We start from the raw sequence: 21,890 nt of genomic DNA on the forward strand, positions 1-21,890 counted from the left end.
AGGGAACTGCAAATTAAAATGAGATACCACTACTCATCTATTGGAATGGCCAAAATCCACAATACTGACAACACCAAATGTAGACAAGGATGTGACACACCAAGAACTCTCACTCAGGGCTGGTGAGAATGCTAAATGATACAGCTGGAAGACAGTCTGGCAGCTTCTTACAAAACCAAACATACCCTTATCATCCAGTCCAGCAACTGTGCTCTTCGGTATTTACCCAAAGAAGCTGAAAACAAACTAATGCACTCTGAACCTTCAGAATCTCCATTACAAGACCCCGTGATTTATACATACACTAAAATCTGAGAACTCCTAATCTAGAGCTTCAGTTCAAGGGCCACACAGGACAAGCAGGACAGAAATCAGGGCCCTCCCAAGGTTGTCTTTCTTATATGGAGACATCCCCCTATACCTCTCAAGGTGAACCAGCTCTACACCAAAGCCCAAATTTCCCACAACCACAGGAGATGATACAAAAGCCTGCCTTAGTGGCAAAAGGACCAAAAATTCCTGAGAAACTATGGCCAAGGAATACCCCTCCTGTGCACTGGCACCCAAAGTTCTCCTAATCTGAATAAACCAAGGACCCTCAAATTATAAAAACAGTTTGGGATAATCAACAACTAGTAATGCTACAGAATATGTGAGGGAAATGAACACCAAGGCTAAGGGCACAACAGCAACAATGTAAGCCAAAAGATAGTGGAATGATCAAGTCAATGCGCTGAAAGAAAAGAAAACATACAATTCTACACCCAGAAAGTGTTCTTCAAGGATGAGAGCAAAATACACATACACAAGCCCAGAAGCTTTTTCTAGGGACAGGGTCTTTGCTGTCAGATTCTTTATTTTTTTTTTCAAGTAATCTCTACACTCAATGTGGGGATTCCAACTCACAACTCCAAGATCAAGAGTCACGTGTTCTATCCTCTGAGCCAGCCAGGCATACCTGTGGGCTAAATCCTTTTTTTTTTTTTTAAGAGAGAGAGAGAGGGAGGTGGAAGCAGGCTCCCTGACTAGCAGAGAGCCCGAAGCAGGACTCGATCCCAGGACCCTGAGATCACGACCCGAGCTGAAGGCAGAGGCTTAACCTACTGAGCCACCCAGGCACGCATGGGCTAAATTTTTAAAGGGATCTTTATTGGTAACCAATACCAAGAACAACTTATCAAAATCTTGAGGCTCGGGGCGCCTGGGTGGCTCAGTGGGTTAAGCCGCTGCCTTCGGCTCAGGTCATGATCTCAGGGTCCTGGGATCGAGTCCCGCATCAGGCTCTCTGCTCGGCAAGGAGCCTGCTTCCCTCTCTCTCTTTCTCTCTGCCTGCCTCTCCGTCTACTTGTGATCTCTCTCTGTCAAATAAATAAATAAAATCTTTAAAAAAAAAAAAAAATCTTGAGGCTCACTCAACCTAACCACCTTCTCAGTATCTCTAGAACACTGCTCAGGCTCTACTTTAACATGAATAGTCATAGGAAACTCACTGTCATCTAAGAAAGTTCCACTCCATTTTTCTCTTTAACTTCCACTTGATGGTACTAGTTATGCCAAAGCAACAAAATACTAAAACTAATCTCTCCTGCACTTGCCAGATCTTGATGTATTTGATAAAAGTTGGCCCCACCTCTTTCTTCACCAAGTGAAACATCTCTAATTCCTTAAACAGAGCCTCAAGTCACCTAATTTTTTTCTTTTCTTTTCTTTTTTTTTTTTTTTTTAATTTTAGTTACTTATTTGACAGAGAGACAGCAAGAAAGGGAACACAAGCAGGGGGACAAAGAGAGGGAGAAGCAGGCTTCTTGCAGTGCAGGGAGCCCAACATGGGATCCCTGGACTCTGGGATCATGACCTGAGCCAAAGGCAGATGCTTCATGACTGAGTCACCCAGGTGTCCCTCAAGTCATCTAATTTCTACTTTCATCACAGTCTAGACTGTTTTCCTCTGGAAAGGCTCTCAATTGTGCATGTCTCTGAAAATGCAGTTTTGAAAACACAATACTAAAACTACAAAGTTATTATGTTCCACTCTAAGAGTGCTTATATTTTCAATCCTAAGAATCTATCATCTTTACGCTTCTGACTGATAACACCATCTCCCCATTACTGTCTCAAAGGCAATAAAAAAGCATGCGAAGAACTGTTTTAAAGAATAGTTAAGGGGCTCCTGAGTGGCTCTCAGTCAGTTAAGCAGCTGCCTTCGGCTTGGGTCACGATCCCAAAGCCCCAGATGGTGCCCTGCATCAGACTCCCTGCTCAGCAGGCAGTCGGCTTCCTCTCTCCAACTGCTGCTCCCCACCTTCCACCCCACCCCACCCACCACTCCCCCTGCTCTCTCTCAAATAAATGAAATTTTTTTTTTAAAGATTTTATTTATTTATTTGACAGAGAGAGAGATCACAAGTAGGCGGAGAGTCAGGCAGAGAGAGAGAGAGAGAGAGAAGCAGGCTCCCGCTGAGCAAAGAGCCCGATGCGGGGCTCGATCCCAGGACACTGAGATCATGACCTGAGCCGAAGGCAGCGGCCCAATCCACTGAGCCACCCAGGCGCCCCACAAATAAATGAAATTTAAAAAAAAAAAAAGAAAGAGTAAATGGTAACTACTAAGCTCTAATTAAAATTAATAAAAAGACCTGAATCCTTGGGTATGAGTCTATCTAACAAAGCACCTTCAAACTATGTAAAAGGTAGAGTTAACTTTGTAGAGCATTTACAGTCTGTATCATGATAACACCATTAAAATAGTCAGTGTGTGTCTCCTCTCTCCCATTTTACTACTTAAAAAAAAATCATCTGCAGCACTTACCTGCTACAACCTAAAAGATACATAAATATCTGTGGTATTAAACTGAACATAGTAAAAAGAATACTTGAAATTAAAGTTCAAATCCAAGGGTCACCTGGGTGGTGCAATTAAGTGTCAAGACTCTTGGTTTTGGCACAGGTTGTGATTTAAGTGTTGTGAGATAGAGCCCTGTGTCTGGCTCCACACTCAGCACAGAGTCTGCTTAAGTTTCTCCCTCTCCCTCTCCTCCTTTGCCCCAAAATAAATAAATAAATCTTTTTTTTTTTTTTAATCAGGTAGCAGTGATGATGTGATGACTTAGTAAATATACTAAAAACCAATGAAAGTGTGAATTTTATGTTGTATAAAGTATATCTCAATACATCTGCTTTTTAAAAAAGAATCTATCGGGGGCACCTGAGTGGCTCAGTGGGTTAAAGCCTCTGCCTTTGGCTCAGGTCATGATCTCAGGATCCTGGGATCAAGCCCCACATCAAGCTCTCTGCTCAGCAGGGAGCCTGTTTCCCTTCCTCTATCTTTGCCTGCCTCTCTGCCTACTTATCTCTGTATGTCAAATAAATAAATAAAATCTTAAGAAATTTATCATAATACCTGAAATATAAACAAGATTCTTTTTTTTTAAGATTTTACTTATTTATTTGACAGAGAGAGAGAGATCACAAGTAGGCAGAGAGGCAGGCAGAGAGAGGGAGAAGCAGGTTCACCGCTGAGCAGAGAGCCTGATGCAGGGCTCAATCCCAGGACCCTAAGATCATGACCTGAGCCGAAGGCAGAGGCTCAACCCACTGAGCCACCCAGGAGCCCCAAACAAGTTTCTTATGTATAAAAACAACCCAAGATGAAAAAAATGTCTATATGAAATAACAAAAGAAAACTCAGTAAATCAAACCCCATCCATATGATGCAACATTATGCAGTCATTAAAGATTAAACAGCTTTTGGGGCGCCTGGGTGGCTCAGTGGGTTAAGCCGCTGCCTTCGGCTCAGGTCATGATCTCAGGGTCCTGGGATCGAGTCCCGCATCGGGCTCTCTGCTCAGCAGGGAGCCTGCTTCCTTCTCTCTCTCTCTCTGCCTGCCTCTCAGTGTACTTGTAATTTCTCTCTGTCAAATAAATAAATAAAATCTTAAAAAAAAAAAAAAAGATTAAACAGCTTTTAAGGCAGCTAAGCCTCCACCTCTTGATTTTGGCTCATGATCTCAGGGTTGTGAGATCTAGACCTGCACTGAACTCCGTGCGCAGCGGGGAGTCTACTTGGGATTCTCTCTCCCTTTCTCTGCCCCTCCCCAAGTGCTTGCTCACTTGAATGGGCTCGCTCTCTTGCTCTCTCTCAAGAATAAGTAAATCTTTTTAAAAAAGAGTAAACAGGGGACGCCTGCGTGGCTCAGTTGGTTAAGCGGCTGCCTTCGGCTCAGGTCATGATCCCAGCGTCCTGGGATTGAGTCCCACATCCGGCTCCTTGCTCCGCAGGGAGCCTGCTTCTCCCTCTGCCTGCCATTCTGTCTGCCTGTGCTCGCTCTCTCCACCCCCCTCTCTCTCTGATAAATAAATAAAATCTTTAAAAAAAAAAAAAAAAAAGAGTAAACAGCTTTTACTAACACAGGAAATCACATGACCTTAAGTTTTTTAAAAAGTAACAGAGATAATTATTTATTAGCAGAAATATCTAAGTAAAAAATGTGTACACCTAGAAAAAAAGGCAATATGCCCAGTTGTTAAAGTAGTTATCTCTGGGAGAAAGTGTTCAAATGATTACTTTTGCCTTGATATTTTTCTGTATTTTCCAAATTTCCCATTTTCCTCATAGAACAAGTAACAATAAAAGATTAGAAAAACAGGGCACCTGGGTGGCTCAGTGGGTTAAGCCTCTGCCTTTGGCTCAGGTCATGATCTCAGGGTCCTGGGATCAAGCCCCCCATCAGGCTCTCTGCTTAGCGGGGAGCCTGCTTTCCCTTCTCTCTCTCCCTGCCTCTCTGCCTACTTGTGATCTTTCTGTGCCAAATAAATAAAGAAAAAGACCAATGTGTGGTCTTTAAGAAAACACATGAAACACTTCTAATCTCACGTTCACTATCACTTTTTTCAAACTTTTAGTATGTCCAGGGATCGCTTCTATACAGATCAGCATTCTCTGATGAGCTGAACTAGTTCACCTGCTCCCCCCAGCCCTCAATCTGAGTAACACAAACTGCTAAATAGGAGGGTTCAGCAATGTTCTTCATCCTTATCTTGTCAAGAAAAACTTGAAACTGACAGAACCCAGTCTCCTTCAGAACCAAAATGCTGTAATATTTTTTTAAATTATTTATTTATTTGAGAGAGAATAAGAGAGATCAACAAGCAGGGTGAGGGGCAGAGGGAGAAGGAGGGTCTCCACTAAGCAAGGAGCCAGACGTGGGCCTTGATCCTGGTACTCTAGGATCATGACCCCAGCTGAAGGCAGATGCCTAACCGACTAAACCATCCAGGCACCCCCAAAGTGATGACATTTTGACATCAGTACTATAATGCAGGTCCATATCGTATTACTCACAAGCTTCAATGACATTCTCTTATGAACTCCATTACATTTAATGATTTTTCTTAGAATGGAAACTTAGAATAAGGCAGGCATCCTGCCGGAACAAATCAGACCTCTTGGAGATTTAAAGTTTACAAGAAATACATGGGCAACTGAAAAACGTTAAATACCATCACCAACATGCAAATAGTAAAATTCAGCGTATGAAGCTCTACAGGACAAATGACTCAGTTTTTTCAATATAAAAATTACAAAGAGAAAAACAGGTATGAAGATCCTATTAAAGGAGACTAAATAGGGGCGCCTGGGTGGCTCAGTGGGTTGAGCCGCTGCCTTCGGCTCAGGTCATGATCTCAGGATCCTGGGATCGAGTCCTGCATCGGGATCTCTGCTCAGCGGGGAGCCTGCTTCCCTCTCTCTCTCTCTGCCTGCCTCTCTGTCTACTGTGAACTCTCTCCGTCAAATAAATAATAATAAATAAAATCTTTAAAAAAAAAAAAAAAAAGGAGACTAAATAAAGAGAGGCACTTGGGTGGCTCAGTGGCTTAAGTGTGTGCCTTTGGCTCAGGTCATAATCTCAGGGTCCTGAAATCAAGCCCCACATCAGGCTCCCTGCTCAGAGGCTCTCTGTCATCAGGCTCCCTGTCTCTCTCTCCCTCACTCCACCCATGCTCCCTCTCTTCCAAATGAATAAAATTTTTTAAAATTGAAAAAATAGGGGCATCTGAGTGGCTCAGTGGCTGAGTGGCTCAGTGGGTTCAAGTCTCTGCCTTTGGCTCGGGTTCATGATCCCAGGGTCCTAGGATAGAGCCCCGCATCAGGCTCTCTGTTCAGCAGGGAGCCTGCTTCCTCCTCTCTCTCTGCCTGCTTCTCTGCCTACTTAGGATCTCCATCTCTCAAATAAATAAATAAAATCTTTAAAAAAAAAAAAACAAAAAACACAAGTACTATCTTTTAAGACACATCCCATGATATTTACAGATGATATGGTGTCTTGGATCTTCTTCAAAATACTCCAGTATAGAACAGTTGGGGAATAAGAGAGGATACAGATGAATCAAAACTGGTCACGGCAGGATGTCTGGGTCATCCAGTTAAGCATTTGTCTTTGGCTTGGGTCATGATCCCAGGATCCTGAGATCAAGTCCCGCATTGGGCTCCCTGTGCAGTGGGGAGCCTGCTTCACCCTCTGCCTGCTGCTCCCCCTTGCTTGTGTGTTCTGACAACAAATAAATAAAATCTTTTTTTTAAAGATTTTATTTGACAGAAATCACAAGTAGCTTGAGAGGCAGGCAGAGAGAGAATGAAGCAGGCTCCCTGCTGAGCAGAGCGCCCGATATGAGGCTCAATCCCAGGAACCTGGGATCATGACCTGAGCCGAAGGCAGAGGCTTTAACCCACTGAGCCACCTAGGTGCCCCTAAATAAACAAAATCTTAAAAAATGAAAATAAATGGCACCTGGATGGCTCAGTGGGTTAAGCCGCTGCCTTCGGCTCAGGTCATGGTCTCAGGGTCCTGGGATCAAGTCCCACATCTGGCTCCCTGCTCAGCAGGGAGCCTGCTTCCCTCTCTCTCTCTCTCTGCCTGCCTCTCTGTCTACTGTGATCTCTCTCTGTCAAATAAATTAATAAAATCTTTAAAAAAAAAAAAAAAAGAAAAAGAAAAAGACCCTCTGATCTTCCCACTAAGGGAAAGTGACCTTGCCTAAAACAATCCTCAAAAAAAAAAAAAAAAATTGTCATGGACTGATAATTATTAAAGACAAGTGTTCTTGGGGTGCCTGGGTGGCTCAGTCAGTTATACACCTGATTCCTGACTTCAGGTCAGATCATGACCTAAAGGCTGTGAGATCAAGCCCTTCATTGGGCTCTAAAGAGAATCTTAAGATTCTCTCTCTCTCTCTCTCTCTGCCTCTCTCCTCTCCCTACCACGCACACGTGCATGTTCTCTCTCAAAAAATAAAAATAAAAAAATAAAGAGACAGTACTTGGGGTTCATTTCATTAAACCAATCTCAACTTCTGTGAAGGATCAGAAATTTTACTTTTTTTTTTTTTAAAGATTTTATTTATTTATTTGACAGAGGGATAGCAGGCAGAGCAGCAGACAGAGGAAGAGGGAGAAGCAGGCTCTCCGCTGAGCAGGGAGCCCGATGCAGAGCTTGATCCGAGGACCCTGGATCATGACCTGAGTTGAAGGCAGCCACTTAACTGACTGTGCCACCCAGGCGCCCTGTGAAATTTTTCATTTTAATAAAGTTTCCTACAAAAAACAGGAGGTATGCAAAAATTACTATTATGAAATCAAGCTCACAATTGATAGGGCAATGCAACTGCAGGATGTTTGAGAAATATGGACTTCAAAAAAAAAAAAAAAAAAAAAAAAGAAATATGGACTTCAGTAATAACCTAAAGGTTTCCCTTTAAATAGGCAAAGTTATAGAAGGACACTACCAGATCACATCTTAGAGCTGAATTAAACAGGACAGACTTAATAATACAGATATATCTTATACTGCTGTATTTTGCTACTACTGCTAAGAAATTAAACCTCTGCCTTCAGTGCAGGTCATGATCTCAGGGTCCTGGAATTGAGCCCCGTATCAGGCTCTCTGCTTGGCGGGAGGCCTGCTTCCGTCTCTTTCTCTGCGTGCCTCTCTGCCTACTTGTGATCTCTGTCTGTCAAATAAATAAATAAAATCTTAAAAAAAAAAAAAAGGCATTTCTTCATGTCTACTAAAGAAAGAACAGTAAAAAAATAACAGGTCAGATCCTGCCCTTTGACAGCCAATGTTTTGCATCCCCTGTCTCTCTGTGATTTAGTGATAAGGAGGAAAATGAAAATGAATGAACTTAAGTTTACACACAAAATAATGTGAACACAAAATTAACAATCAACATAGCCAAACGCATCTTAAGTACTCCTATGTTCATCAAAGAACTATTCTTGAATAAGGACAGAACACATTTCCCTAGAGAATATATAAAATCAAATTAAGGTTCCTATTTCAACACACCCATTCTGAGTTCCAGTAACAAAGGGTAATTAGAGGCAAGTGTACAGAGGACACAAAGAAGTAAGATGACCGAACTTTTCTGGACCATAGGAAACATTTTATAATAGGTAAAAATTCTTTTTTTTTTTAAAGATTATTTATGTATTTATTTGAGAGAGAGAAAGAGTGAGAGAGAGCAGGAGAGGGGAGAAGGTCAGAGGGAAAAGCAGACTAACCCATGGAGCTGGGAGCCCGATGCGGGACTCAGTCCCAGGGCTCCGGGATCATGACCTGAGCCAAAGGTAGTCGTTTACCCAACTGAGCCACCCATGCGCCCCTAGGTAAAATATTCTTAACAATACTCCACTTTCCCTCTGTGCCATTTTCTATGACATTATGCTACAATGAATTCCACTACAACGGCATTTTTATACCAGTGTTAACTGAATATACATTTGGTAATAGAGAAAAAGAAGGAAATGAAATAATTCAATAGACTCTTCAAGAAGATCTCAACCCAGTGGAAAGGCATACAGAAGTAAAACTGATGCAGAAATCCAAAGGAAGGGGCCCCTGGGTGGCTCAGTGGGTTAAGCCTCTGCCTTGGGCTCAGGTCATGATCTCGGGGTCCTGGGATCGAGCCCCGCATCAGGCTCTCTGCTCGGCGAGGAGCCTGCTTCCCCCCCTCTCTCTGCCTGCCTCTCTGTCTACTTGTGATCTCTCTCTCTATCAAATAAATAAATAAAATCTTTAAAAATAAGAAAAGAAAAGAAATCCAAAGGAAGAGGCACATGAGTGGCTCAGTTGGTTGAGCATCTTATTCTTGATTTTGGCTCAAGTTATGATCTCAGGATTGAAAGATCAAGTCCCATGTCGGGCTCTGTGTTCACCAGGGAATCTTCTTAAGATTCTCTCCCTCTGTTCCTCCGCACCTGCACACTCATACACGCACTGTCTTTCTCTCCAATAAATCTTAAAAAAAAAAAAAAAGAAAAAGGAATAAAGTACTGAGATACACTACCACACGGACAAACTTTTAAAATATGTTAATGGAGTGCCTGGGTGGCCCCATTAGAGGGAGAGGTCATTAAACATCTGCCTTTGCCTCAGGTCATGATCCCCAGGATCCTGGGATCCAGCCCCGCATCTGCCTCTCTGCTCAGCAGGAAGCCTGCTTCTCCCTCCCCTCTTCCCCTGCTTGTGTTCCCTCTCCTGCTGTCTCTCTCCTCTCTGTCAATAATAATAAATAAATAATAAAAACAAGCTAATGAAAAAAGCCAGATACAAAAGGCTATATATTATATGATTGCGTTTATGGGATAGTCCAGAATGGGCAAATCCATCAACAGAAATTAGATACCTCACTGCCACAGATTGGACGGATGGGGGATGGGAGTGACTGCTAACAGGTTTGGGATTTCTTTTGGGGATGATGCAAATGTTCCGGAATTTTATAGTGATGATGGATATACAACACTGTGAATACACCAAAACCCAGAATGAACTGTATATTCTAAAACGGCAAATTTTATTATATGTGAATTATACGTTTATTTTTTTTTAAATATGGAATAACATATACCCAAAGATATATATCAGTGAAAACACCAAAGAGGAATACATAACCAGGCTAAGAAAATGATCAGAAAGGCTTTCTAAAGCTGATACTAACGGGAAAATACCTAAGTCTGTTTTATTGCTCACCCTCTCCCTTTTCCCACTCCTCCCTAAACTCAGAAATCACTTCTCTGTCAAAAAGAGAGAAAGAGAGAGAGGGAAGGATGGAAAAGGGAGAGAGGAAAGAAGGAAAGAAGAAGAAATCACCTGTCACCCAAAGAAACATTTATACCCCAGTACAAACTATTCCGATGAAAATATGATCTACCTATAAGAAGATGAGTAAGCGCTCTCTTGAATCTTCCCAGTGTATTTCTATTCCTCACACAGAACATGGATTAACCCAAATGAACATCTGATCAAGAATTTCAGACAGTCTAAAAAAAAAAAAAAGAATCATCATCTCGGGCAGTTTAACAAAAAAAGAGCTCACGAGAGGAGTTACTTTAGGAAGCAACATTTTTCTTAAGGGTCTCTAACTTCTATTCCCACTCACCACACTATCCACAATCTCCCCTAAATTTTTCATTCTATAAATTAACAAATAAATCTTAAAAAAAAAAAAAAAACACTAGCTGTGCCTTCAGAGTTCAAGACTTAAAATATTTTAGGGGCACCTGGCTGGCTCAGTCCGTAGAGCATGTGACTTTTTCAAGATTTCATTTATTTATTTGAGAGAGAGGGTGCATGAGCTCTCTCGAGTGCAGGGAAAGGGCAGAGGGAGAGGAGAGAATCTCAAGCAGACTCCCTGCTGAGCTCTGCCCAATGCTGGGGTCATTCTCACCCACCCTGAGATCATGACTTGAGCTGAAATCAAGAATCCAATGCTTAGGAGCACCTGGATGGCTCAGTGGATTAAATCTCTGCTTTCGGCTCGGGTCATGATCTTAGGGTCCTGGGATCGAGCCCCGCATTGGGCTCTCTGCTCAGTGGGGAGCCTGCTTCCTCCTCTCTCTCTCTGCCTGCCTCTCCACCTACTTGAGATTGAAATAAATATCTTTAAAAAAATAATAATAATAATCCAATGCTTAAATGACAGCAATGCAGGCTGCCTGAAAGCATGTGATTCTTGATCTTGGGGTGGTGAGTTCAGGTCCCATGTTAGGCAGAGAGATTAAAACAAAATCTTTTTTAAAAAATGATATAAAATATTTAATTATAATTTTGTACATAAACTATAGCAGAAAATCAGAACCAAAATCTTTGGAAATACTAAGGTAATAAAAGTCAGAAGTAAGGAGGAAATAAAGTATTAAGTTTTACTGCTAATTTATCTCTAATTACATATAAAATCTGATCTTGGCACTCTCTCGGCAAATGTTTTCTTAATCAACTCAAGTCAAAATAGAGGAAGAACATATCTAAATTACAGACACAGGAAGGGTACCAAAGGCACGGGATAATAGAATCAGGATTCAAAAAGTCTCCTTTGGAACAATGGACAGAAACTGGACTTACAGAAAGAAAACAGGAGCATAAACAAGTCCAACACATAGAATCAGAAAATCAACCAATCAAGAATAAAGACATGGGTTAACAGCAACTCTAAAGAAAAATACCTAGAAGGGAGCTTACTACCAGACAAGTATAAAGCAACACTGAAAAGTGGATATGGAAAGAAAGAAAAAAAATTATTTCAAAGCAGCAGGGGTGGAAACTAAGTGGAAAGGGGTCATTCTGAATTCCTTAATCACTTCCTTTCCAGGGCTTAATACAATATCTGGAACAGACCACATCTGACAGAATGACAAACTGTAGCATGTCCACAAGAGATGCCCAACATAGTAAAAGGTTTAGAAAGCACATTTCCTAAGAGGTGGCTGGGGGGAAAAAACTGTTTAGTCTGGAAAAAACTTACATGGGACAAAATAATTCCAGAAAAGAAATTACTCCTGCTGTCAACACTGTCAAAGTTTAAAAAAAAAAATTCTAAAATCCAGGAACTTCTCTAATTAAAAGGAGCAAACCCACTAAGGGACAAAGGCTGACTTATTAGTCAAGATACTTGAGACTGCTTTGCTTGGGATCAAGCTAGCCCTGGGAGTGAGAACAGGTCATCAATTCCAGCTGCAGTCACTCACTTCCTGTTTGGCCAAGGGCAAATGACATCACCTCTCCACTGAGGCTGAAAAACAGTCATTTAAAATACCAATATTATAGGAGTATAATTTAAATTAGGTAACAACTGCAAACTGCTTTGGAAATGGACTTTATTATGCTAATGAAAACTCCATTTTCCTACCTTACACATACACTGAGGTTGAACAGTTAAGTAAATCTATTATAAATAACTAGAGCCAAGTTTCGGGGCGGGGGGGTTTACAAATAAGCAAGGAGAGGAACCCTAGAATGAACTTGTGGTACTGGACTAGAGTCAGAGAGACCAGTACGACCACATCATATTTATATACTGATAGATACGGAAATAAACATACACGTGTGTGTACCTGGGTCAGTATACATGTACGTATATGGATACTGTAAGCAGTATACATACATGTAGTTCCTAGGTCTGCCCTCTAAGACATCTAGAAGCAGTGATAGCCCAGCAGTAGTGAGTACATCCAGTTCACTTAGAATCCAGATCTGGGTTTCTAAATATTTTTCTCCAATAAAAGAAACCAGGGCTCCTTGGGAAAATGGCTAATTTTTGTGGGGGCTGGGGCAGGGAAAATTCAAGATGAGACTGGAGCATCATGCAGCACCAAAAAAAAAAAAAAAAGGAGGACATAGAGAAAGAACTTAAGTACCAGGGGTGCCTGTGTGGCTCAGTGGGTTAAAGCCTCTGCCTTCAGCTCAGGTCATGGGCTCAGGTCATGGGCTCAGGGTCCTGGGATTGAGCCCAGCATCAGGCTCTCTGCTCTGCAGGGAGCCTGCTTCCCACCTCTCTCTCTACCTGCCTCTCTGCCTACTTGTGATCTCTATCTCTGTCAAATAAATAAATAAAATCTTAAAAAAAAAAAGAACTTAAATACCAAATGGCCAAAGCCAGAAGAATGTAAGCAACTAAGCATGGTATTTAGATTACATCCCGAAAGAAAAAATACGTATTCATGAATCCATACTGATACAAATGAATAAGTAAATAAACTGTGGGGGGGAAGGCCTGTACAAATCTTCCCTTCAGAAGAATTCCAAATAATGTAGAAGGAATGAGGGAAACAGAAAATCACCACTACAATTACACGGTAAATGCCACTGCAGGCAAATTTCACCGATGAATGCTAAAATTCGTGGATGAAACTCAGATCTTTGGGTAGCCTCACAGAACCTCCCCAAAATATTTATTCATTACTGTGGGTGATTCTAACACAGGTTCACAAATTCTTTGATACTCATCCCTTCAGGAGGTAGAGCTTACTTCCCTTCCTCCAGAATTGGGCTTGACCCAGCAAGCTTCTAACAAATGAAGTAAAGAAATGGAAAAATCGGGGCGCCTAGGTGGCTCAGTGGGTTAAGCCACTGCCTTCAGCTCAGGTCATGATCCCAGGGTCCTGGGATGGAGCCCCGCATCGCATCGGGCTCTCTGCTCAGCAGGGAGCCTGCTTCCTCTCTCTCTGTGCTTGCCTCTCTGCCTGCTTGTCATCTCTCTCTCTGTGTGTCAAATAAATAAATAAATAAATCTTTAAAAAAAAAATAAAGAAAGAAATAGAAAAATAGTCACTTTAGTGAAACCAGGCAGATACTACCTTAATCAAGTTATCAAAGTTAACATCAGTAATAAGTCACATTGCTATCAGGTATCCCCTGAAATGCAGTATGATGTGACAAGAAGGACATACCATTTCTGTGGTACTCCTCCCCGAAATGCCTCACTTCAGGCTAATCAAGACAAAATACCAGAAAACCCAATTCAGGAACATTCTACAAATAACTGACTGCTACTTTTCAAAGGTGTCAAGGAGAGAAAGGCAAGGAGAGACTCAAACTGTCACAGATTGTCAGAAACTAGGGAAACAGGACACCTAAATGTAATGTGGTATCCTGGATCAGATCCTGTAATAAAAAAAGGGTATCACTGGGGAAAAACTAGGGAAATGAGAGGACAGCCTATATTTTAGTTAAAATATTAAACTAATATTGATGTCTTAATTTTAATAAATGTCTCACTACAGAAGATGTTAAATTTAAGGAAAGCTAGGGGTGCCCCTAGCCTCACAGAACCTCCCCAAAATATTTATTCATTACTGTGGGTGATTCTAACACAGGTTCACAAATTCTTTGATACTCATCCCTTCAGGAGGTAGAGCTTACTTCCCTTCCTCCAGAATTGGGCTTGACCCAGCAAGCTTCTAACAAATGAAGTAAAGAAATGGAAAAATCGGGGCGCCTGGGTGGCTCAGTGGGTTAAAGCCTCTGCCTTCGGCTCAGGTCATGATCCCATGATCAGGTCCTGGGATCAAGCCCCACATAGGGCTCTCTGCTCAGCAGGGAGCCTGCTTCCCCCTTTCTCTGCCTACTTGTGATCTCTTTCTGTCAAATAAATAAATAAAATTTTTAAAAAAAATTTAAGGAAAGCTAGATAAAGATTATATGGACATTCTGTACTATCTTGACAGTCTTCTATAAATCTAAAATTATTTCAAAATAAATTATTTTTTAAACTGCCTTATTGTAAAGTCAGAAAGAGGGAAAGTAATACATTTTAAAAGAAATTTAAACACATGCAAACCAATAAGATAGTTTTTATGGTGAGAAGATTAACATTTTCAAGTGCCTGGGAGGTACAGTAGGTTTAAGTGTCAAGATTCCTAGTTTCAGCTCAGGTTGTGATCTCAGGGTGGTGCGATAGAGGGGCACAGAGTCCCACTAGGATTCTCTCTCTTGCTCCCCCTCCCACCCTCACTCTTACAGGCACACGCTCTCTCTCTCTCAAATAAATAATTAATTAACACCCCCCCCCCAGGGGCACCTGGGTGGCTGGCTTAGTTGTTGGGTGTCTGCCTTCTGCTCGGGTCATGATCCTGGGGTTCTAGGACCGAGCCCAGAGTTGGGATCCCTGCTCAGCAGGAAACCTGTTTCTCCCTTTCCCACTCCCCGCTTGTGTTCCCTCTCTCACTGCGTCACTCTCCATCAAATAAGTAGATAAAATCTTAAAATAATATATATATATTAAAAAGAAAAGGAAGATCAACTTTTCTACTGTACAAACAAATGCCAAAGTAAACTGGATTGACTTTCAAGCTCAAAAATTTATTGACATACAGGGCGCCCGGGTGGTGCCCTCCGTTAAGCCTCGGACTCTTAGTTTCGGCTCAGGCTGTGATCTCAGGATGGTGAGACTGAGCCCTGGATCCCTTGGCACTCAGCTTGGAGTCTGCTTAAAACACTCTCTCTCCCTCTCCTCTGCACCCCCCCCCCCACCAATGTGCGCACTACCACATGCTCGCTCTCTCAAAAATAAATTAATTAATCAAAAATTTAATGACATACAAAAGCAATTCCCATTAGGTCTGTGTCGAGAGATTAGCCCAGGAAGCTCTAAAAAGGTAGTGAATATGATCCCTCATATATATTAGTTTGCTTTAACCCCTTTCTTGACCATAATTGTCCTCAACACATTCCTAGCAGTAAGTCTACAGAAACCTGGTTCTAAAAGTGCCGTTTAGAAGAACAAAGTGAAATCAGTGATATTTACTCGGTTTCCTTTTCAAATTGACCAAATCAAATGAACCACCAGATGACTTCCATTAGGTCAAAATGTTCCTCAGATTTTTCTTGCTTTTTAAGGGAAAATAAAATCTACACATCAACTAACCATGCTTAATATTTAAAAAAAAGAAAAAGGGGGGCACCTGGCTGGTTCATTTGGTAGACCGAACATGCAACTCTTGATCTCAGGGTCCTGAGTTTGAGCCCCATGTTGGAGGTAGAGATTACTTAAAAACAGTAGTAACAGTGATTTTAAAAAGAAGGGAAAAAAGGAAGAGGAGGAGAAGAAGGAAGAGAAAGAGGAGGAAGAAGATGCCCTAAATTCAAAGGGTCAACAGCAAAAATTTCAAGAGACAAAGATGGATCAATCGGGGAAAAAGAACAAGACACTGAAATCAGGAAGAACAAACTAATGCCAAGTCACCTATCTTGATGGGGATGAGAGGTTCAAATCACACAAACACTCCCCTTTACACAAGGGGACACTCACTTCCACAAATACCCCCACACTAAAACCAAAATTAAAACCACAAGGCAGTATCTTTCCCAGATCTCAATCCATTTCAAGCAAGCTTGGGAAACCTGTCCTACTTTCCTCTGAACGCCAGAGTAAGCAATTAATAAAAAGTTTTCATATTCTCAAGAAAAATTAAAAATAGAGCAAAGCCACCTAGAAATAAGAATCCAGGTGCTTCCTTCATTGTCAGCAAACAATGGAAAATGACTTTTTAATACATAATGTAAACTTACTTGTAAATTTGAGAAATTTAACACAGGTTAAATAGGCTGAAATGATAAGTATTGGAAGAGATGACTAAAAAAACAACAACGACACTGAGACAGGGTGGGAAAATGTTTTTAGAAGTTTCCCAGCACTGTCCCACATTAATGTATTTATTCATACAATGGGAAAAGAAGGGAAACTCACTAGGATTCAGTAACTTGATTAAAACATCCCAAGAACATCCAAGGTCCTTAGTTTCCATTCTATAATCAATTGCCTTTTTATTACTGATTTGGCTGGCCAGAAACAAAGGAGGTGTCCTACCCAGTGGATAATTAATTCCAACTGTGTACATGGCACTTTATACTTTCGGTGTAAATAAACTCGTACCTGGTTTATCAGTCTCTGGTGAGATTACTTTGCATGAATAAATTCTCAAGCGCTTGAGTCACCCTTGCATAAACCAAAAATTTCACGTATCTAAACTAGTGGGGGGTTGGGGGGAATCCAGAGAGACCTTGACGTGGATGCCAGTTCCACCACATAACTATCTGTGTGACCCCTTATTTCTACCAGTCTCAATTTCCCCATCTGTAAACAAATACCTACAGTTAGTGCCTAGAAGATGGCTCAAGTGCTCACAAGGTGATAGCTTTATTATTTTTAAGCCAAACTGGAGAGGAAGACTACCACTGATACAGGAACATCTCACTTGAGAAGGAGTAGTCTAGACCATCAAACCACTGCACTGGAAAGACATCCCCTGAAGAGAGAGATCCAGTCTCAGAGAGGTGAGAGGAGCAAAATTTAAAAGTTGCAAGTAAAGTACCTGCTGCACTGCACAGCTCTCCCTTAGCAACTCCAGTGTTGTCTACCAAACACCCAGCCGGTAATAGTTAGAGCATGACAACTGTTCACTCTAAATCCATGTGCTCAGCTTGGATTCAGGACTGATTTATAAAAATAGCTGTTGCTGCTGCTCTTTGAATCTCTTTGAGCTGATGACTGGGCAGTGTTACCCTATAGGCCTAAAGCAGCTGTATTCCCTCACCACACCCATTTCTCTGCCTACCCAGCCGAGCTGACGGTACCCCCCTCCCATCTCTGCAGCATACTATTCTCCCTCTTCCTGGGCTGAGTGAGCAAATTACAAGCACAAATATCCCCTGATGCAATGCCACAACCATCCCTGGGAAAGAGCAGAGGCAGTTGCCAAAAGTGCAGCAGCAGGGAAACGGGCGGGAGACAGGCACACACACACACACACACACACACACACACACACACAGCAAGAAACACTGCAATGCTATGCAGCCCGGGAGAGCGAATCGAGAGGCCCTGGGGAGCAATAGTGTAACCGAACCAGAGGAGGGAAAGGAGAAAGGGAGTTTCCAGGAGAGAGCTGGGTAACACTAACCTTCCCCAGAAGCACCTTCCACACCGGGTCTGGGTGCTAAAACACAAACCTAAGCGTAATGACTGCCTCCTCCCTAACGTAGCAAAAGCATTTAATTTACACGTTCCTGGGTGGAAACAAACAAAAAAACCAACGTCCTGACCCCCACGGGGTAATTTCACCAAAAAAGGGCTCAAGCAACACCAGCGGAGAACCTGGTCCAGGTGCTAAATCACAATCTCGGTTCTGGGTAATGTTTCCAACTGCCCCCTCCCGGTCCTAGTCCCAATCCTCCCATCCCCACCCTTGCTGCGACGGCTTTGCCCTCCCGCAGCCAGACACACGCTAGTCCCCCAGCAGTGCGGGAGGAGACGCGCGCAGAGAGCCCAGGCTGGGGCCCGGTTCTCCAGACCGCCCCTCAGCCCTGCCCGTAACCCCAGACTGGCCACTCTCTCTAGCTCACATCAACCCCACCTCAACTGACCCCCGAAGTCTCAAGGACCTTTGAGTTTTTCTATGCCCCTGAACCCCACCCAGGGCCGCAGACCGCAGCCGACCCTCGCTCCGCGAGCGCAACCCCATCCTGAGCCCAAAGCATGTCGCTCGGCCCCACGCCCCAGACGCCCGAAACCCCGGTCCTCTCAGCCCGGTCCGCCCCGAGGCGCCCCCGGATCACTCCTCTAAGCCTCGGAAGAACACGCCCGCAGGCCCCCAGCCCGGCCGCCCCCGCGTCCCACAGGCCCGCGGCCACCGCCCTTCCCAGCCTCCCGCGGGCCCTGCGGGGTCCCAAGCGCCCGCGGGGCGCGGCTCGGGCAGCCCCCGGGACAGTGGGGAGGCCGCCCCTCAGATCGGGCCCCGCCTGCCGCCGCACCTACCCGCCGCCGCTGCGCCTGAGCCGAAGCCGGAGGGAGCCGGGAGACGGCCGGGAGGAGCCGGGAGAAGTCGGGAGGAGCCGGAGCCACCGAGCAAGCCCGTGGGGCGGGGCGCAGGGAGGCGGCCGCTTCCTCGTCGCCCTCTTGAGGGCCGGCGCGAGGGAGGGGCGCCGCCACCGCCTATCCCGCGGGCGCCGCTGCTCCGACCAATAAACGCGGCGAGGGGGCGGGCGGAGGGCTGAGGCAAGCCAATGGGCGTCGGCCCCGCCGCCTCGACCTCGCAATGGTAGCGGCGCGAGCGGAGGGCCGTTGGGGGCGAGGTACGCATGGGGGCTTCAGACTCCCGCCTCCCGCCGGCTAGCACCCGGGCGGCCGGCGGGTAGACCGACTGCCGCCAGGGCTTTGTAGTGGACGTTGCTTCCTTTCAGAACTTGGGTGCTTGGAGCGGAGAGGATGCGAGCGGCCGGGTACACGCGGCCAGGGCCCGGGTCTCCCACCGACGGGGCCTGCGGGCTCTGTGATGTAACCTGGGCGGGGCGCGAGGCGGGGCCTAGGGCGCGGGCCAGCTGGTCGCGGGAAGGAGTTGTGGGGGGACGGGGCGCGGGTGTGGGGCCCCTCTAGGGCTGCGCTGCCACCAGCCACAAGCGACGTGGCTGTTTCGTGTTGAAACGTGCTGTAGGTGTAGAGTACACATCGGATTTCCGAGACTTAGCACCAAAAAATAGATCTCATTCATAATTTTATATTGATTATAAACGACAGTTGATAGCAAAATTGGTTATTACCGTTTTAGATCTATTTGATTAAAGAAAACACATTTAAAATAGTTTCGTGGTGTTTTTTTTTTTGTTTTGTTGTTTGCTTTTTAAAATGTGGCCACTAGGAAACTTAAAATTACTGTTTGGGTCACGTTATACGTTTGCTAGCTACCAGTGGTCCAGAAGGAAAAGTGATGGTTCACGCCTACTGAGTACTTATTATAGTCCAGGCACTCTCCGTTTAAGTGTGTGACACCTAATAACTCCTTTGCTGTCACAAGGATGCTCTACAATTGGTGTTAATGTTCCCATTCTCATTTTACAGATGAGAAACAAACACAGAAGTTTGGTAATTTACCTAATGACCGGCAAGCCAGCAATCAGAGTGGTGCCTTAACTCAGGCAACCAGGCCTGGGGGCCATGTAGTCAACCCCTAGAGCTGGCTGGTTACCTGCTCTAGAAAGAACACTGGACTTGGCTCGAAAGCCCTGGTTGGATGTCAGCGCTGCTACTTAGTGTGTCACCGTGGGGAAGTTCAGCTTCAGAGGCTTTAGTAAAAGTGGGATAATGCGGTCACCGGCCTCTGTCATAGCCCCCATTAGGGTCACCTGGAAGTAGCAGAGTGAGGTAGTTAAACTTGGACTCTGGACCCTGAGTCCTTGTGTACAAATCTGGGGACTGCTACTTACAAGTTATGTGAGCTTGCGGGAGATATTTCATCTCTCTGCTCCTCATTTTCCTCAACTGTAAAGTAGATAGTAGTGGCACCTAGTTTATTAGGGTTGTTAGGTGGGTCATATGTGTTGATATATATAAAGTGCTTAGATTGGTACCTAGCATTTAGAGTACTGCTCATAATGACTATGAAGGAGTATTTATGGCTTATACAAATACAGAGGAATGAAGAGTAGAAGGATAAGTGGAAAAGGCATAGTTCTATGAATTTGGAGCCCTGGAAAGAACTTCAGGCCAGTCACAGAGAACTGAAATGACTGATCTAGGTCACAGACCAATTCATAAGGCAGGTGCTGTGGGACGAAACTCAAAGCTTTTCCCCTGTCTCACGCGCAGACTCCAGGGCAGGGGAACTACCATTACAAGCTTGAATTCATTCATCCAACAGACACTGAATGAGTACCAGCACATCAGGAAGAACTGCACAGTGATAGTCACTTACTAAAAAGTAAATAAAATAGACTTCCTATCCTAATGAATTAGCATGATTTCATATATTACTTCCACAGCTTTTTGTCCAAACAGGAATCTAGCTGTTGTAAGGGAAACATACAGGTGGGACCTAAAAAGTTACTCTGATCCTTCTTGCTGCCTAAAGTAACCAGCCCCAATGTCTGTCCTGGGCTTCAAGAGTGGAATTAGCTTCAAGCTCCTTAGAAGCCAGATGACTAGGAAAATTCAAAAGTGTTAGAATATTCCATTCCTTCTTTAATAAAGTCACCATGTTACGTGTATCACATATCCCAAAATAGTCACTCAAGAGTCATTCTCAGTTATTCCCCCCTTCTCCCCATCTCAGGCCTTCCAGATGCTCCTTCTGCCTCAGAAACTTCTCCACCAACACCGATACTGTCTGGTCCAGTCCCTTTTCTCTTTCCTGCATACTGCCAGAGCTACTTCCAAGCGCTCCCTCCCCCCTGTTTCAGTCCCAGTTACACAACCTACACACCACACTCTCCAGTTCATACACTCCTCCTGCACCCCCGTACATGCCTCTCTGGTATAGCACTCACCACATATGTGGAATCATTCATGTAAACGTGGATCTGCCCTAGTAGATTGTTTCTCAAAGTACAGTCCCTTCTGTTTCCCGACCTCCAATGGATAAGAACACTTCCTCCAGTGCCAGAATACCCAGGATGGAAAGCATAGAACCTCAGCAACAGAGTTGGAAAGGATCTTAGCAAACATCCAGTTCCATGTCTAAGGATACATTTTTGAGGCTCTACAAGTTATAATAAGGCATTTTAGGATGATCTAGTGAATTTATTATACATGAAAAGTGTGCTCTTTATTTATTCATCCAAATTTTGACCAAGGACCAGGACATAGACATGAGCAGAACCCAGTGACTCACCATAGAGATTTCCCTCCAGTTTTGTTTTTTTTTTTTAAGATTTTATTTATTTATTTTACAGAGAGAGATCACAAGTAGACAGAGAGGCAGGCAGAGAGAGAGAGGGAAGCAGGCTCCCTGCTGAGCAGAGAGCCCGATGCGGGACTCGATCCCAGGACCCTGAGATCATGACCTGAGCCGAAGGCAACAGCTTAACCCACTGAGCCACCCAGGCATCCCTTCCCTCCAGTTTTAACAGAAACTTCTTCAGTGACTTTCCATTACATTAAAATCCTTGGTTTTCAAGACCCTGTGCAATGATGCTGTCTCTCCAGCTCCCCTCATCCTCTGCCTCACATCTCACTACCCTCATCCTCTGCCTCACATCTCACTATGCACAGCATCATCTCCCTTCCTTGTTTCTTGAACTGTCCCTTCTCAGGACCTTCCTCATACCACTGCCCATTCCGATGTG

General features: G+C 43.9%; 1 protein-coding gene across 13 annotated transcripts in view; it reads right to left on the minus strand.

Annotated features, from left to right (window-relative positions):
* MAP4 (microtubule associated protein 4) overlaps positions 1 to 18,687 on the minus strand; it is a 193,852-nt gene extending 175,165 nt beyond the window's left edge. For all 13 annotated transcript variants that reach the window (XM_032318330.1, XM_032318317.1, XM_032318294.1 and 10 more), the window contains exon 1: positions 18,589 to 18,687. The gene's annotated coding sequence lies outside the window, so the exon portion shown is untranslated. The remainder of the gene's footprint in view (positions 1 to 18,588) is intronic.
* Between the last annotated feature and the right edge of the window lie 3,203 nt (positions 18,688 to 21,890).

Source organism: Mustela erminea, chromosome 1, assembly GCF_009829155.1.
Source record: "Mustela erminea isolate mMusErm1 chromosome 1, mMusErm1.Pri, whole genome shotgun sequence".
Taxonomy (NCBI): Eukaryota; Metazoa; Chordata; class Mammalia; order Carnivora; family Mustelidae; genus Mustela; species Mustela erminea.